The sequence below is a fragment of the Odocoileus virginianus genome, chromosome 19 (assembly GCF_023699985.2).
Source record: "Odocoileus virginianus isolate 20LAN1187 ecotype Illinois chromosome 19, Ovbor_1.2, whole genome shotgun sequence".
NCBI classification, from domain to species: Eukaryota; Metazoa; Chordata; class Mammalia; order Artiodactyla; family Cervidae; genus Odocoileus; species Odocoileus virginianus.
The window spans coordinates 45351813-45366251 of NC_069692.1; positions in this window are offsets into that span (position 1 = coordinate 45351813).

Sequence of the window (14439 nt, forward strand, 5' to 3'; positions counted from 1 at the left end):
CCCAAAAAGCATTTCTACGACTCCAGCCCTTTCAGATTCCTCTAGGGGTCCTAGAGAGTATCTTTCCTGGAATTGTGAAGTGCTTCTTCAGGTTTCCATGCATGGCTACCATTTGCTTCCTTCCAGGCGGACTCCCAAAGGCCTCTGGCTGAACCCAGTGAGATCCACGAAGCTCACACAACCCTCCCTGACCTCTTTGTTATCCCATTTGCATGTCAGTCTACTTAATCAGTCCAATTGCACTCTTTTTATCTTTTTTAAAAATATTTTTATTTATTTGCTTGTTTTTGGTTGTGCTGGGTCTTCTTTGTTGCCGCGTGAGCCTTTCTCCGTGGCAGCGAGCAGGGGCTCCTCCGCAGATGCGGTGCACGGGCTTCCCCTCGTGGGGCTTCTCTCGTCGTGGAAGGCACAGTGAGAGCACCCGAGAGAAGCGTGGCTTCTCTAGGGCACATAGGCATCATCAGCTGCAGCGCAAGGGCCCAGTAGTTGCGGCTCCCAGGAACCAGAGCACAGGCCTAATAGCTGTGCCGCAGGAGCTTACTTGCTCTGCGGCTTGTGGGATCTTCCCGGATCCGGGATCGAATCTGTGTCTCCTGCATTGGCAGGCGGATTCTTTACCACTGAGTCACCAGGGAAATCCCATGCACTCTTTTTATCTTTATGCCACTTTACATAGGATCTGAAGTGATAAGACCTGCCACTTCAAAAACTTTAGACCTTTAGGGCAATGAAGACACTCTGATACTATTGCTATAAAGACGAATGCATGTCCAAATTCATAGAATGTACACCAGAAGTGAGATAGAGGTGAATGATGGACTTTGGTTGATTATGATGTGTCAGTGCAGACTGAGCAATCATAACAAATGTACCACTGTCATGGGGGGTGTGGATAACGGTGTCAGGTGTATTTGTGTGGGTTCAGGGGGCAATGGGGAAAATCTCTGTACCTTCCTCTCAGTTTCGTTGTGAACTTCAACTGCTTTAAAAAGTCTATTCTTAATAAAATGTATGTCAAAGAATTTAGTTAATACAATAGATGGGCTTTTTTGTTATTACTTAATTTTTACTGTCCCTTTTAGAAAAGCTCCTCTTCCAACGGCTCAAATTAGACTAGCTGACAATATGGTCCCCACATAATCCATAAAATCAACTTCATCTCCTGGTCCACTATCTGATCCAGATTGGTGTGTATCAACTCTACTTCCCTTAGTTTGAATTCTTCATAAGAGGCTTCTGGGTGCCATGAGAAAAAAAGATCCAAGTAAACCAATCCTTGTGCAGGCTCATCACCATGACCTCCCCCCAACACAGCTCTAGACTCATCTGGTTCACAGACACTGGCCCAGTCTCATCAAAGCAAAGGGAAGCTGCCAACTTCTTGTCTACCATCCTGGGACACAAGTCATGTAGCAACCACGAAGGAAATCTGCTTTGGACTATGCGATTCATTATTTCACCATTTTATCCCAAAGGACCAATTTTAAAAGATGACAAAACTGGTCCCAATTTCATAAAATGTATTGTCTCAGCCCCTGGTGGCTCAGAGGTAAAGAATCCATCTTGCAAAGCCAGAGATGTGGGTTCAGTCCCTGGGTTGTGAAGATCCATTGGAGAAGGAAATGGTAATCCATACCAGTATTCTTGCCTGGAAAATCCCATGGACAGAGGAGCCTGGAGGACTATAGTCCATGGGCTTGCAAAGAATCAGACACAATTTAGCAATTAAACAGTTCTCTCAATCCCTCCAACTTACAGCTTTTTATTGGTATGTCTTGTAGAAATGGTCATCTTCATTTTAATTATTTAGTGCTTTCTCCTTACATTACCCTCAACTTCCACCCACAGGGACCAGTTAAATGTTTTCCTGACTGGGCCCTGATGTCGAGAGCTCACTCAATAATGGGGAGAAGTCTAAGGTTAGAATAATGCTCCCTGAAAGACAGAAAGGGAGTATGATTGGTAACTTAGAGATCACAATTCATTATAAAGACCTCTGAGGCATTTCTCTGTCCCACTGTATGTGTTCAAACTTGAAAAACAAAAGTTACTAATTTGTTCTCCCCTGCAGCTTCCCACAGCCAAAGAGCCTGAAAACTTACTTTCTGCACGCCTAATGATTTTTTTCTCACTCAGGTGTGCACTGGAAAAGACCCTGATGCTGGGAGGGATTGGGGGCAGGAGGAGAAGAGGTAACAGAGGATGAGACGGTCGGATGGCATCATCTATTTAATGGACATGAGTCTGAGCCAACTCCAGGAGATAGTGAAGGACAGCGAATCTTGGTGTACTGCAGTCCACGGGGTCACAGAGTCAGACCCGACTGAGCGACTGAATGACAAGTGTGTATATGTGACCAGAAATTAGAAAATACCATTTTCATCTTGTAATTAAGTCCAGAGGCTAATTTGCTTTCGACAAGGGTTCATTTAATTTTCTCTTTTGGAAAGTAGCATTGGCATGGAGCATCCTTTCCTGATTATACAGGTCCATTCTCTCTAGTGCACAGAAACATACACGTTCAGGCTGCCAGGTCGGGAGCAACAAGAGTGGCACAAATGTTAATGTGTTTGTGATCAGGTAGCCACTGACATTTCAGGGGCATGCTGTCTCCTCCAGGCTTCTCTGTGTTCCCAGAAAGTGAAATTCATCAACGCTTCTTCTCTGAGATAAATGTTTATGATTTGTACACACTTTCCAGAATACTAATGTTATTTAGGATGCAGAGAAGCTTTCCAAAACTTCTTCAGAGACTTCCTTTAGAACTACAAAAAAGTTTAAGGTTCAGTTCAGTCGCTCAGTCGTGTCCAACTCTTTGCAACCCCATGAACTGCAGCATGCCAGGCCTTCCTGTCCATCACCAACTCCCGGAGTCCACCCAAACCCATGTCCATTGAGTCACTGGTGCCATCAACCATCTTATCCTCTGTTGACCCCTTCTCCTCCTGCCCTCAATCTTTCCCAGCATCAGAGTCTTTCCAAATGAGTCAGTCGCATCAGGTGGCCAAAGTACTGGAGTTTCAGCTTTAGCATCAATCCTTCCAATGAACACCCAGGACTAATCTCCTTCAGGATGGACTGGTTGGATCTCCTTGCAGTCCAAGGGACTCTCAAGAGTCTTCTCCAACACCAAAGTTCAAAAGCCTCAATTCTTCAGCGCTCAGCTTTCTTTATAATCCAACTCTCACATCCATACATGACCACTGGAAAAATGATAGCCTTGACTAGATGGACCTTTGTTGGCAAAGTAATGTCTCTGCTTTTTAATAAGCTGTCTAGGTTGGTCATAACTTTCCTTCCAAGGGGTAAGCATCTTTTAGTTTCATGGCTGCAATCACCATCTGCAGTGATTTTGGAGCCCAGAAAAATAAAGTCTGACACTGTTTCCACCGTTTGCCCATCTATATGCCATGAAGTGATGGAACCAGATGCCGTGATCTTAGTTTTCTGAATGTTGAGCTTTAAGCCAACTTTTTCACTCTCCTCTTTCATTTTCAAGAGGCTCTTTAGTTCTTCTTCACTTTCTGTCATAAGGGTGGTGTCATCTGCATATCTGAGGTTATTGGTATTTCTCCCAGCAATCTTGATTCCGGCCTGTGCTTCATCCAGCCCAGCGTCTCTCATGATGTTCTCTGCATATAAGTTAAATAAGCAGGGTGACAGTATACAGCCTTGACGTACTCCTTTTCCTATTTGGAACCAGTCTGTGGTTCCATGTCCAGCTCTAACTGTTGTTTCCTGACCTGCATACAGGTTTCTCAAGAGGCAGGTCAGGTGTTCTGGTATTCCCATCTCTTTAAGAATTTTCCAGTTTGTTGTGATCCACACAGTCAAGGCTTTGGCATAGTCAATAAAGCAGAAATAGATGTTTTTCTGGAACTTTCTTGCTTTTTCAATGATCCAGCAGATGTTGGCAATTTGATCTCTGGTTCCTCTGCCTTTTTTAAAACCAGCTTGAACATCTGGAAGTTCATGCTTCATGTATTGCTGAAGCCTGGCTTGGAGAATTTTGAGCATTACTTTGCTAGCGTGTCAGATGAGTGCAATTGTGTGGTAGTTTGAGCATTCTTTGGCATTGCTTTTCTTTGGGATTGGAATGAAAACTGACCTTTTCCAGTCCTGTGGTCACTGCTGAGTTTTCCATATTTGCTGGCATATTGAGTGCAGCACTTTCACAGCATCATCTTTCAGGATTTGAAACAGCTCAACTGGAATTCCATCACATCCACTAGCTTTGTCCGTAGTGATGCTTCCTAAGGCCCACTTGGCTTCACATTCCAGGATGTCTGGCTCTCGATGAGTGATCACACCATCGGGATTATTCTGCACCACTGCAGCCGCCGTGCTTCCGCGGCTGAGAGGAGCTACCCTACGTCCAAGGTCAGGGGTGGCGGCTGAGAGGAGCTACCCCACGTCCAAGGTCAGGAGCAGCGGCTGCGCTTTGCTGGAGGAGGCGTGAAGAGATACCCCACGTCCAAGGTAAGAGGAACCCAAGTAAGACGGTAGGTGCGGGGAGAGGGCACCAGAGGGCAGACAGACTGAAACCACAATCACAGACAGCCAGCAATCTGATCACAGGACCACAGCCCTGTCTAACTCAGTGAAACTAAGCCATGCCGTGTGGGGCCACCCAAGATGGACGGGTCATGGTGGAGAGGTCTGACAGAATGTGGTCCACAGGAGAAGGGGATGGCAAACCACTTCAGTACTCTTGCCTCGAGAACCCCATGAACAGTCCGAAAGCTTAAGGTTACCCAAACCATGTTTCAGACTCAGGGAGAATGAGTGACCAGCTTGCGACCACCCAGGCTACAGGCAGCAAAGCCACGAAATGCCAGTAGACCTGCCACTCAGTCCTATACTTTTAACTTCATGAGGCTTTTGTCATGTCTCACAAGAAGTGTTCCTTACAGGGTTGAACCTCCCATCTCTCAGCTCCCACTTTAAGGCATAAAAAGCAGCAGCACGTATTGTGAGCACAACCGATAAAACGAACCTGGAGCACTACGAGAGGAGCCCTGCTTATCAACTTGTCTTGCTTGGTTGTAATTTTTTCACATAATTGTGAGACTGAGGGTAAGGTTGGTGAGTTACCTTATCCAGAGGGTTATGGTGAGGTCACCATTGTGAAATAGGTTGCAAAGACAGAGTGGTACACTTAGCATTCTACTATTATGATGCACTCTTACTCCCATTCCTTGGAAGGAAAGTTATGACCAACCTAGATAGCATATTAAAAAGCAGAGACATTACTTTGCCAACAAAGGTCCGACTAGTCAAGGCTATGGTTTTTTCAGTGGTCATGTATGGAAGTGAGAGTTGGACTATAAAGAAAGCTGAGTGCCTAAGAACTGATGCTTTTGAACTGTGGTGTTGGAGAAGACTCTTAAGAGTCCCTTGGACTGCAAGGAGATCCAACCAGTCCATCATAAAGGACATCAGTCCTGGGTGTTCATTGGAAGGACTGATGTTGAAGCTGAAACTCCAATACTTTGGCCAACTCATGCAAAGAGTTGCTGATGCTGGGAAAGATCGAAGGCAGGAGGAGAAGGGGACGACAGAAGATGAGATGGTTGGATGGCATCACCGACTCAATAGACATGGGTTTGGGTGGGCTCCTGGAGCTGGTGATGGACAGAGAGGCCTGGTGTGCTGCGGTTCATGGGGTCGCAAAGAGTCGGACATGACTGAGCAACTGAACTGAACTGAACTTACTCCCATACTCTCAAAATATAAAACAATTTCATATTTAAGATATGCAGCATTGATTGATTAGAATTTGGAACCAGGACTGCTTTTAAATCATTTATCCACACAAACATTGGGTTCTAGGAAATCTGTAAGCTTCTAAAGGCAAGAAAGGAGAGGTGGGTCTTTTTTTAAAAAACATTTTTTATATTAATTTCTATTGGCTATAATTGCTTTGGGGCTTCCCAGGTGGCACTAGTGGTAAAGAATCCACCCACAGTGCATAAGCCACAGGAGACTCGGGTTCGATCCCTGGTTGGAGATTCCCTGGAGGAGGGCATGGCAACCCACTCCAGTATTCTTGCCTGGAGAATCCCATGGACAGAGGAGCCTGGCGGGCTACAGTCCATAGGGCTGCAAAGAGTTGGATACGACTGAAGCAACTTAGCATGCATGCCAGCAAAATGCTTTACAAAGTTTGTATTACTTTCTACCATACAGCTAGGTGAATGAGCTCTATGTATACTGTATCCCCTCTTTTTTGGGATTTCCTTCCCATTTAGGTCTCCACAGAGCACTGAAGAGTTTCCTGTGCTATACAGTTGGTTCTCATTAGTTACCTACATTACACAGAATATCAGTAGTGGGATGTATATATATATATCAGTCTTGATTTCTTTACAGCACCTGCAATTCTCTCGAGACTTGGGTCTTGCCCTGTGATTGGCGAGACACCGCTTTTCGTTAGTTATGCTCTTCTCCACAGACTTCTTATTCTGGTTTTCATTCCAAAGCTTGGCCCCTATGTCAAGGATGAAAAAGTCCATGATCAGAAGCATCCATCAGTGCTGGGTGTGACCCACATGTGTAGACTCTGACAACAGTTTCTTCCAATCAAATAAAAGGCAGAGAAAGGAAATATAGTATTGCAGTAGGATGTGAGAACTTTACTTAAATCAAGTCTTACAAGAGCTTTTCTAAGCAAGTCCAAATTGAACAGTAAATTTCGTGAGTGGCCAACAATAAGTAATAAAGGAGACACAGAGATTCTATATGTAACCCAATACCCCAGGTTGAGAAGATGGTCTCTGAGAGCCTGAAATATTAGTCGTATAAATACCGATTTTCAGTTTTTTATCAACAGCTGGATCACTTTGTAGTTTGCAGACCTAAATGACCCTAAGGATACCTCTAATGCCTTTTAGTTCCTCACACCTAACAAAATGTTAATACCATTTCAGCATTTTTAGACCCGTGGACTAAAGCATAACAATGATTATTTGTTTAAATGCTACTCTGTCAACTTCTTAAATTCTCTTAGAATAAAAAATGGTAGTATATTAACATTTCATGACCCTATATATTCAGTCCCAATATGAAAGTAACTTTTATTCCTATTTAATAAATCTTGAATAAGATTTCCTTGGGACAGAGCCAGCTGTCAAATAAATTCTGAGTGGATTCACATTTGATATGAAAGGACTTCTGTTGAATAATATTGCTCAGACGTCTTCACTATATTAGCAATAGTTTGCATTTTAATAGAAACTTCAAGGAAATGTGGTCTCAGCTCTACTGAATGGCAGAGGAGGCCATGGCAGCCCACTCCAGTGCTCTTGCCTGGAAAATCCCATGGACGGAGGAGCCTGGTGGGCTGCAGTCCATGGTGTGGCTAAGAGTCAGACACGACTGAGCGACTTCCCTTTCACTTTTCACTTTCATGCACTGGAGAAGGAAATGGCAACCCACTCCAGTGTTCCTGCCTGGAGAATCCCAGGGACAGGGGAGCCTGGTGGGCTGCCATCCATGGGGTCACGCAGAGTCGGACACGACTGAAGCAACTTAGCAGCAGCAGCAGCAGCTACTAAATGGGCATTATAATGTTTCAAAAAGCAATAGTTTATTTAACAAAAATACGTTCTTAGGTGGGGAGGCAAGAGTTGGTAATTCATATAACAACTTAAAATATCAGCCTTGCTATGAATGTGTCTTATGAAAAATATCATTCATCTCAGCCTTCCCTTTCTCACATCATGAGCCTATTTGTGCATAACACATACCCATCAGAAACACCAGTGACCCATCCTCTTTGTTTCTTTTCTATATCTTTGGCTTTACAGAGACTAGAAAGTAGAATTTTTTCTAAACATTTAGTCTATATATATCCATTGTACTTTTCAATCAACCATGTGTAGCTTAATAGCTTTTTCAGATTTATTTTATTATTATTAAGGGGTTCCTGGGCAAAAATGTGACCATTCATGTGAAAAGAATAATGAAAATTATGTTGACAAAAAGATATATTATGCATGAAGAAGGAGACCCACTGGATTAGCTAACTATTGTTGATTAACCAACTATCTCAACATTCAGTGACTTTGGGAATTCCCTGGTGGTCCAGGGGTTGGGAGTTGGCACTTCCACTGCCAGGGGCCCTGGTTCAATCCCTGGTCAGGCAACTAAGATAATAATTCCACAGACCTTGTAACAGGCCCCAAAATAAAAAACCCTCAGTGGCTTAACAACAAGCATTTACTACCTCACAGCTTCTGAGGATGCATCTTAGCTGAGTCCTCTGGCTCAAGGCATCTGGCAAGACTCTAGTCAAGGTAACAAACAGGGATGACATCAACTCATAGCTTTACTGGGTCGAGATCTACTTCCCAACTCACTCATGTGATTGTTGGCATGATTCAATTCCTCATGGGTTGTTGAACTGTAGGACTCAGCTTTTCACTGGCTTTTGGTAAGAGATGAATCAAGGAACCAACTTCAGTTCCTTGCAATTAGCCTTCTTCAACACAGCAATTTACTCACCAAAGTATGCCAGTAGGAAAAGTCAAAGAAAGAGAGAATGCAAGCAAGATGGAAGTCACAGTCCTTTTTAATGTACTCAGGAGTGACATTCCATCATTTTTGTCATATTCCATTCGTTAGAAGTAGGTTAGTAGGTCCAGGCATACCCAGGGGGTTTCCCAAGAAAAGCTCAGTTCTAGTTACAAGAGGTAACATATTAAAGATGACAGGTAGAAAGGGGATGCTTAAAGTTTATATCCCGGACAATGTTCAGTGGTGACGATTGAAATAGCAGAGATGGCTTCAATTACGAATGACATTGCTACCTGGGGCATTTAATGTAGAGACGAATGGAAACATTATCAGAGGGCATCAGACCAGTACAGGACATTCTTCAGGGGAACCAGACCTTGGCACTGTAAAACAAAGGCACTCCTTCACATATCCTTTTGAATGATAGAGTAATAAATCAGATAATAAATAAGAGTGCCTGCCCAGCAAGGCATAGGCTCTCTGAACTATTGCAAAACTCTCTGCCGTCAAAGATGATGGGAAATAAATTCTGACATAAGCCACAATCTAGATTTTAATTTGGAATTTTGCTTCATTAGCTGAATCTTTCACCAAAATTACCAGCAAGGCACCAGACTAGGAAGTGCGTAAGATACAGGTGTAATCAAGAATCTGCTCTGAAGGAGTGTACTCTTTTTGAGAAGGAAGCTGTGTTTCCAGCAGACTGCAATATTAAGCAGAATGGTGACAAGATGCCACTTCTTGGTAAGTACGGGGCTCTGCTCCTCAGAATAGACGCCAAGTCCAACAGCACAGGTGTCCAGGGGAGGTTATTAGAGGTGCAGAATCTCAGCTCCATTCCAGAGCTACCGACTCAGAATCCACACTGTAACAAGACTTCTGTGAGACTTGATAAAGTCTAAGAAACATTTCAAATATAGCTTTGAGAGAACCATGGAGAGAATGACCAAGTTTAACTAGAGAAGTTAAAGAGTTAGACAGAGAAGGTATCATTTGATCTAAACATGAGATGTGTATGATTTCAACAGAAATAGAAATTTTCTTTGTTGGGGGAAGTTAAAGCATCGACAGTAGTCTAGGGCGGGGAAGTAGACCATTCCTGAAATTAAAAAGGAACACAATTCAGTTGAAGTCAGTTTACAAATGGCTTTGACCACTTGCTAAGGAGTTTTTACTTTATTCTGTTGGCAATAAGTGAGACCTGGAAGTTTTTGAGCAGAATACAATAGCAATAAGAAATATAATATAGTGGTTGCATGGAAGATGTATTGGCATTAGGAGAGGCTAAAGACACCCTAGTTGGGGGTGATTAATATGGATAGACTTCAAGTTAGAAGCTAGAGGTCAGGGATGAGGTTATTCAACCTTGAATGCTAGAGCAGTACTCACGACAGTAAGGGAAGTGATGGAAGCCAGAGGCATTTCAGAGGTGGAAATCACAGCTCTTGGCAATACACTGGGGGCTTTCTGCCTGAGTGATGGGGAGGAAAATGATGGCATTCAGAAAGATGGGGTCACGAAAACACGAGCAGATTTTGAGAGGAAGAAGATTGTCTTTGGTCATGAGATAGTTGCTGAGAATCTTGAATGTGTCAGTGATGTTATAGCCTTCCCTGCCTTCTTCATGTAGCTCTATTGTCTTTCTGGTTTTACAACTCTCAGGCTTTTCCGTGTCTTCCTGAGAATTCCAGCCAAATGCCTGAAGAATTCAGTACACCTTAATCCAACTGACAAGGTTTTATTCTTTTTTTGGTTTAAAGTGTCCACATGGAAAAAAAAGATAACTTTGAAACATGAATCACATCTTTGTCATTTCCTAGAAAGCTCTTGACTCAAATTTCATGTTGGACAAATTGAATACAAGGAATCCATTTCAGTAGAGAGTCCAGAGAAATTGGTTGTGTCCGATTTCAAGAAAGAACAACAAAAAGAAGAGTTTGAGAGAAAGGTAGTTACTGTCCTGATTGGAAACAGGGAGCGACTCTTCACAATTCCACAAAGAAAGAAATCAATCATTTTCTTTGAGGTAGCCCAAAACTTCTTTACTGATTGAAAATGATAGGACTTTAAAGAGACGTGTTAAAAGGTGTTTCTGAAAAGCTACTTGCAAGCTGCCTTCGGCACAGTGTACTTTCAAGGTGTGGAAGTGATACTCTTTCCACAATGCATGGAGTGAAGTGTTTCACCAGCCTTGTAATAAATTGTTTTTAACAAGCTATTTGCAGACTGTGTTTTGTACAGGTTTCTTTAAGTGAATGAAAGTGGTATCCATTTTGTAATACGTGGTTGTAATAGTTTCCACTTTTACAAGCACTTAAAAGCTGCATTCAATGTACTGTTCATTCAGTGAATGGAGGTGATACCCATTCTGCAGTGCAGAGTGAAGTGTTTAAGAAGACTTGTAATAAGGATGTTTCTAACAAGCTTAAAAATGAGCGGGTGGGACGAACTGAGAGAGTAGCATTGAATCATATACATTATCATATGTAATAGCCGGTGGGAATTTACTATATGATGTGGGAGCTCAAACCTGGTGCTCTGTGACAACCTAGAGGGGTGAGATGGAGTGGGAGGTGGGAGAGAGGTTCAAGAGGGACAGGACATATGTGTACCTACGGCTGATCCATAATACATGGCAGGAACCAACACGATATTGTACAGAAATTAACCTCCCATTAAAATAAATAAATTTTAAAAAATGATTTAGCATCATGTTCCAATAAAAAATTTTTCTCCCTTGCTTCATAACCTTATTACCTTCTTGCCTGATTATTTTTCGTGTCATTGTCATATCATTTGTCACTAAACATTCATGTGGAGTGCTTTGTTTATGGTACAATCTCCATAAAGGCTCTAAAGGCAGATCCTTTTATATTAGAAGGTTTAGATGTCCTCAAATATGGCAAGGGTTGTTGGTTAATTAATCACACACTGAATCTATGTTGAAAGTGTAACAATAGTCATAATCTATCCCAAAAGACCCTCCATAAGTCATCTGGATGAAATATAACATATGAAAAAGAGGGGAAGTTTAACTAAAATTAATAAGGCCAGACTCCATCTTATGCTGGATAGCAGTTAAAGTCAACTTTTAACTGCTAACACTTCTCATTTTTTTCTGAGTGTATTCTTGACAGAGAAACTTAACAAGAACCTTATGAAGAGGTAAGATTTTTTAGAAGGCCAGTCATGGACTGGAAGAAAATTTGCAATACATATGAACACCCTCTATATCTATATCTATATCCATATACACAATACATTAAAAATTCCTGGGACTTCCCTGGAGGTCCAGTGGTTAAGACTTTGCCTTCGCATGCTGGGGGATGTGGGTTAGATCCCTGGGTGGGGAACTAAAAGCCCACATGCCATTCAGTACAGTGAAAAAAAGAGAGAGAGAGATGGTAAATCAGTGGTGTTTGGGAATGCTTGATCACAGAGAAAAATATTTTTTAATCAAGAAAACTGAATAAAAATCTTTACCTCTTCAGTTCAGTTCAGTTCAATCATTCAGTCATGTCCAACTCTTTGCAACCCCATGGACTTCAGCATGCCAGGCTTCCTTGTCCATCACCAACTTCTGGAGCTTACTCAAACTCATATCCATAAAGCTGGTATTGCCATCCAACTCTCTAATCTTCTGTTGTCCCCTTCTCCTTCCACCTTTAATCTTTCCCAGCGTCAGGGTCTTTACAAATGAGTCAGCTCTTCGCATCAGGTGGCCAGAGTATTGGAGTTTCAGCTTCAGTACCAGGCTTCCAATGAATATTCAGGACTGATTTCCTCTAGGATTGACTGGTTGGATCTCCTTGCAGTCCAAGGGACTCTCAAGAGTCTTCTCCAACATCACAGTTCAAAAGCATCAGTTCTTATGCACTCTGCTTTCTTTACAGTCCAACTCTCACATCCATCCATGACTACTGGAAAAACCATAGCTTTGACTAGACAGACCTTTAATGTCTCTGCTTTTTAATATGCTGTCTAGTTTGGTCATAACTTTTCTTCCAATTACTCCTTTACTTCTTAATTAATTTTAACTAAAATTATGGCTGCACTTCCAAACGCCGATGGGGATAATAATTGACAGGGCCATTACGGGAGTTTTTGAGGTACAACTTTCTATTTCTGATGCTGCTTATGTGGTCAGTTTGTGACAATGTACTGATCTGTAACTTTTTGGCTTTGCACTTTTCCAGGTGTTAGTAAAAATTATTACTAAAAATTATCAGCTTCTTCTATGGGTTTTTCAACTTCTGAATCATATACAAAAGCAGTCAAGCCCAACAGAAGGAAAAAAATCTACCAAGTCCATTTTCAACATCAGAAAATATAATCTTGTCTCCGAAAGTGTGGATGAGCATTTAAAAGAAGCTAAGAATGGTTAAAATTGTCGAATTGGGAATGAGAAATGGTAGGGAAGAAAATGCTGATTTTCATTACAAACCTCATAGAACTAATCAGCTTTTTAAACTATGTATTTGTATAGCTTTGATTTTTTTAAATGTTAAAAGGACTGTAAAATCAATAAAAAGGTGTTTCCATAGTTGTAATAGTTTCCGAAGAGCCTAAAAGGTGATGGTTGAGTCAAAGCCTTCAGTCACGTTTGCTATCTGCCTGCGGGAGTCCTTCGTGAAGGCGGAAAGGACGCCACTCCCACCGCACTTTCTGTTCTCTTCTCCCGGAATCTTCTGAGGTCTTGTGAATGACTGCTTTCCACTTATGAATAATTGTTCTGTTTGGAGACTGAAGAAACCAAGATAGAAGAAAATCTTCGTCTTTGCAATGGGAATCTAGCTGTTCTGAGGAAAGACCCTCTCAATCGTAAGAAATTCAGACGGCCTTTCAGCCACGCAAGCCCAGTCTCTGCAGTGCTTTTGAAAAGCCAAAGGCACACGGGAGGCTGCATTCTCTGTGTTTGTTTCTTGATTTTTTTTTTATTTACGCTTTCAGACTTAAGCATTCACTGTTGATAGACGATCTCCTTCCCTCTCCCCAGCTGTGCGGAGGACTGCGGGCTCTTCCGTGAGGACTCGGGTAGGAGAGAACGTACAGGCTAGAAATGGCTGTGCACCGGAGAGATTTTGTCTGCTGGCCAACTCCTGCGCAGAGGGCTGGGGAGGGGAAAACGGTGCTATTTAATGTCCCTTCTGTCAAAGCCCGGAATACTCTGCAGAAAGCAGAGGCCAAAAGAACCTTCCTGGTGGATGCCTGGACTCTGCACTACCTGGCTTTGCGTCCTGAGGGACGGAAGTGGAAGAGGGAGGCCAGAGAATTCTTCCTCAGGTTCATGGCCTTGTACTCTTACGACCTGCCCCAAATGCAGGCGCTTTTGTTCACTCCGAGAACATTGATAGGTTGCATTATGCAACGTACAGTTTCACACGGGGAAAAAAGTTTTCTCTCAACTCACTTTTAGCCTTTTAAGTTCACGGTTTTTTGCATTCCCAGATACATTTAGGCTGATGATGAGTATGTAGGCACTTATCAAAACAGCAGCCAGTGTGCAGTGTTTTGATTATTTTGCCTGAAATCTAAGATTCGGACAACATTTTACACACAGTTAAACTATTCAAGCAACACAGACTTTGGAAGGAAAAAGGCTCTGGCGTAAGAAGCTGAATGCTGCTCATGAAGGGTTCTGTTGCTGCACGAACCGTATTTTCCTGTAACTGCTATTAGCAGAAGACATTAGTCATTTTCTTTATGAAGCAGAACGGTTAAAAAAATGGCAAAATGAATCTCATAGTCATTGAACCCATTCCAAAATAGATATAAATTCATTTAAATGACAGTATAATTAAGTTGGTGTGGATTATTGCCTTTAAATTTAAAAAGAGAAAATATAAGATACTTGCCAAAAAAATTATATAATCATATTAGTTGTGCCATATTGTATGTCTGCTTGAATTAAAACAATGAACA